Source organism: Conger conger, chromosome 18, assembly GCF_963514075.1.
Source record: "Conger conger chromosome 18, fConCon1.1, whole genome shotgun sequence".
Classification (NCBI taxonomy): Eukaryota; Metazoa; Chordata; class Actinopteri; order Anguilliformes; family Congridae; genus Conger; species Conger conger.
Genome location: NC_083777.1, coordinates 26,572,798 through 26,577,690, shown reverse-complemented (window position 1 = coordinate 26,577,690; position 4,893 = coordinate 26,572,798).

Here is a 4,893-nt window from a genome sequence, read left to right as displayed (position 1 = left end):
TATTTTTGTCAAGTGTGTTGCTAAAACCCCAACCCCAGTTGATTCATAACATCTGGAGCAGTTCCTCAATCACCTGCTCCCCCCCCCCCTCGGCAGAACCAGGGCAGCATGTCGCACCACAAGGAATTCTGGGAACAAGTAAGGGCAGGGCATGCAAAACGGCCCACTATGATTCCATGCCCTCCTAAGTATGCGCTGGCACATCCGGGGAAGCTCGATGAATGTTCCCCCTCATACCGGAGCATTTGAACTCGATATGCCAGGGACTTAGTTCCCAGCGTTCTGGGTCGCATGGTTTCGGTAACAAAGCCTGATTGCACCACTACCCCCCCCTTTCCCCCCAACCCCCATTTTTGGTCAGCGACTTGATCTCTGAGTAAATCATCTCCAACCACACTGTGTGTGTGTGTGTGTGTTCGCGTGCACGAGGGCCAAGAGGGTTTTATAATGACACACGGGGAGGGTCACACAGCCACACACACGCAGACACACTCACTCCGTGCTCACACACTTACACCCCCACACAGACACACAATGCACGAGCACGCACTTACACCCCCACACAGACACACAACGCACGAGCACACACTTACACCCCCACACAGACACACAATGCACGAGCACACACTTACACCCCCACACAGACACACAATGCACAAGCACACACTTACACCCCCACACAGACACACAATGCACGAGCACACACTTACACCCCCACACAGACACACAATGCACGAGCACACACTTACACCCCCACACAGGCACACAATGCACGAGCACACACTTACACGCACACGCACACTGCTTCGCCGTTTCAAGACGAGCAGACACAGCGTCACACACTTCAGATTGATTCCAGCCTTCTGAGAAGGAGTGTTCCCTCTCACTGTGTGTGTGTGTGTGTGTGTGTGTGCGCATGCTGTGCGCGCTGTGTGTACGTGTGTGCGCGCGTGCGCTCGTGTGGCGAGCTTCAATTATTTATAAGCCTCGGGTAGCTAACATGAAGCCGATAGCCCACACGCTATTTTTACTTACTTTCAGAGGAACAAATACTAAACTGTGGAGTTCCAGGCCTCGCAGTGGTCTTGGGCACAGGCCTCTCTGGCCTCTGTTCTCACTGAGTGCAGCCCGTCAGCCCGTCTGTGAGCGGGGAACACGTTAGCAGCCAGGCCCCAACGCCACTTAGGGCCGGGGGGGGGGGTACATGCCACAGGGCCGAGGCTGGGCACAGTCCAGGTTCCTACATGCCAACCGGACACACTCTCACTCTCACTCTCACACACTCACACACTCACACACTCACAGAGAAAGACACACTCACACTCACACAGAGACTCACACAGAGAGACACACACACACACACACACACACACACACACACACACACTCACAGAGAGACACACTCACACAGACTCACACTCACTCACACAGAGACACACACACACACACACACTCACAGAGAGACACACACACTCAGAGAGAGAGACACACACACTCAGAGAGAGAGACACACACACTCACAGAGAGAGACACACACACTCACAGAGACACACACACACTCACAGAGAGAGACACACACACACTCACAGAGAGAGACACACACACACTCACAGAGAGAGACACACACACACTCACAGAGAGAGACACACACACACTCACAGAGAGAGACACACACACTCACAGAGAGAGACACACACTCACAGAGAGAGACACACACACACTCACAGAGACACACACACACTCACAGAGACACACACACACTCACAGAGACACACACACACACACACACTCACTCACAGAGAGACACACACACACATTCACATTCACATTCACAGACGCACACACACACACACACACAATGTGGTGGGATTTCTCTATAAAGACGCATTCTTTTGAAGGTGGATGAATCAAAGGTTCTCACCAAGGTTTTGAGTCCTTTGTCACCTTCCGGTGACCCCCTCCCCCACAGCAGATGATGTCAGTCATAATAATCAGCAACATGCTTCAGGGGGAGAGGGATTTATGAACCTTTCATCTCATCCTAATACTCGGGGATCTAACGGGAAGCACATTCAATCAATAAACCCAGCGTGGCCTTTTAAGGAGGTCAGAGACACGTCACCCCCCCCCCCCGCCCCTTTCATGCAGAGCGACCGGGACCGTCCTGCAATCCCGGGAAAATGACTCACGGATCCCACAGGATTACACTTACAATGGTTTTATTTGGAATATTAAGACAATGAAGCATTAGCCAAGCACCAAGAGTGACAGCTACACATGAGCACAGAGTGTCGCTTCATATGGTTCTGCAAATGATGAAGAGAAAAAAAAAAAAAAAAAAAAAAAAAAAAAAAAGATATTATACTGCAACAACAAAAGAAAATTATATCAACTTAAGTAACTAGCAGAGAAGTGGGGTTTGATGCCCAGCTGGGCACCGAGAGAGAGAGAGAGAGAGCCGTGTACATGATTATCATCAAATCATACTTTTCAAAAAGTAATACTTTCTAAATCCTTCCAAACTGGTGGCAGTGTATAAAAAACAAAATCAACCATTAAAAAGGAAAAAAGAGAGAGAGAGGACAGGGAGAGAGGGAGAGAGGGAGAGAATGCAGGAGAAAGGAGCTCAATTAAATTCATTTGAGTCGTGCTCCCGCATTCCTTTGGGAGCAGGGGCCCGGGTTCGAGGGGCCCCTGGGTTAGAGCGGCCCCTGGGTTAGAGGGGCCCCCGGGTTCGAGGGGCCCGTCCGGGGCGATTGGTGCGAACGAGACGCCCAGAAGCGGTGCTGGAGAATGCCCTGCATTAGTTCCCATCATTTTCAAGTCCTGTTGCCACGGCACCCACACCCACAATTGTGCACATACAGCATTTAAAGTGACAGGATCGCAACCGCGGTTACGTTACAACTCTATTGCATATCAGGGAGAAGAACTTTCTGAAAAGTAACAAAAAAATAAAAATAAAAATAAAAAAAAACAAGAAATCTTTACATATTTTTTTTTTTTTCCCTCTGTTTGCATATTACACCCTTCCTAAATAAGCACATTTAGACAGACGGAGGAGAAACGGGTCTCCAGGTTGTGTGCGTCACGTCTGCAACAGGAAGGACCGTGGTCTGAACCAGGGAGGGCCAAACTCCACAGACAAGGGCCAGAACTCTCCCCCCTCACTGGAGGGAAACACTCCAGTTACCTGCCTTTCCCCTAATAACTATCAACATAGATGAGATCAAGTCATAGGTTTAAAACAAAAAATATATATATATATATTTTTATCATTTTAATGATTAAACTTTAAGGAAATGGCCAGACTTTTCTAGAGGAACAGGTGGAAATGGGAGCAGGGTGTTTGGACATTTGGGAGTTTGGACAGCCCTGGTTTCCAGATGGCGGTGTGAGGCGAGTGAGGCAGAGGAGTGCCCCCCCTGCCCCCTGCCCACCCCCCCCTGACACCCCACGCTTCATCTCAGAGGGTACTCTCAACGCAGTGTCCGAATAACATCAAGACCTTCTCTCCTCTCAGACCGCCACCTTCCTGAAGCGCATACCTGGAATAAATATTTTCCTTCTCTCCCCCCCCCCCCCCCCCGTTATTTTGGAAAAGGTGTGTGAGAGCAGGAAACTGCGACTGGATGAGTGTGTGTGCGTGTGCGAGTGCGTGTGTGTGTGCGTGTGTGCGTGTCTTGAGAGGAATTTTACGGAGGTCCTGCGATACAGGGCACAGGTGTCATAACGGCAAATACATGCAGCACCACCCCCCCCCCCCCCTTCACCTGCACCTGCACAGCCCACACCCCAACCATCCCGTCTGAGAACTGAGGCATGATGGGAACTCGCACGCTACGCCCCCACCAGAAACAGAACTGAAAAGCTGAAATTCTCCAGGACCAATGGCATGACACCACCCCCCCCCCTCCTAATAAAAAACATAATTAAAGTGCCATTAATTCAATTTCATACAACATCGCTCCCGTCTCCCCCTCCCACTCACAGACGGCCCCAAAGTGCAGTTCTCCGCGGCACGTTCCGGAAGGCAGGTGTTCAGCTCTGAACGGTGAGCTCCATCACCCGACGAGGCCCTGAGCCTCCCGTCCCCGAACCGAACGGCCACGTCAACACACGCCAAACAACTACCTCTTCTGTAAACTCAACTTATCACAAAGATCAACAGGATGCTGAGGTCAGAGAGAGAGAGAGAGAGAGAGAGAGAGAGAGAGGGAGAGGGAGAGGGAGAGGGAGAGGGAGAGGGAGAGGAGAGGGAGAGGGAGAGGGAGAGGGAGAGGAGAGGGAGGAGGGAGAGGGAGAGGGAGAGGAGGAGGGAGAGAGAGGGAGCAAGAGAGAGGGAGAGGAGAGGGAGCAAGAGAGAGCGAGAGAGAGCGAGAGAGAGAGAGAGAGAAAGGGAGGGAGGAGAGGGAGAGAGAGGGAGAGAGAGAGAGAGAAAGGGAGGGAGGAGAGGGAGAGAGAGGGAGCGAGAGGAGAGAGAGGGGGAGAGAAAGGGAGGGAAGAGAGGGAGAGAGAGCGAGAGAGAGCGAGAGAGAGAGAGAGAGAGAGAGAGAGAGAGAGAGAAAGAGAGAAATCTCTGTGCCCAGACCGGGCCAACAGACACACCACACTTTAAAAAAAGCCCCAAACAGACCAGGCCCTTTTAGCGCAGGCTAAATTTAGAGCCGCGCGGTAAATTTAGCCGTCCGATTACCGGCCGGCCGGGGGAACTGGGGAGGGGTGCTGGTGGCGGCAGCGTCTCCGTCCCAAATCCACACGGCAGACGCAGACGGGCAGCGCTGCGGGCTGCAGGACAGCGGGGCCGTAGGACAGGGGCCCTCTGGAGGACCGGCGGGCCTGCAGGAGGGGCCTCCCCTGTGTTAGGTGTGTGAGCACGCGCGCGCATGTGTG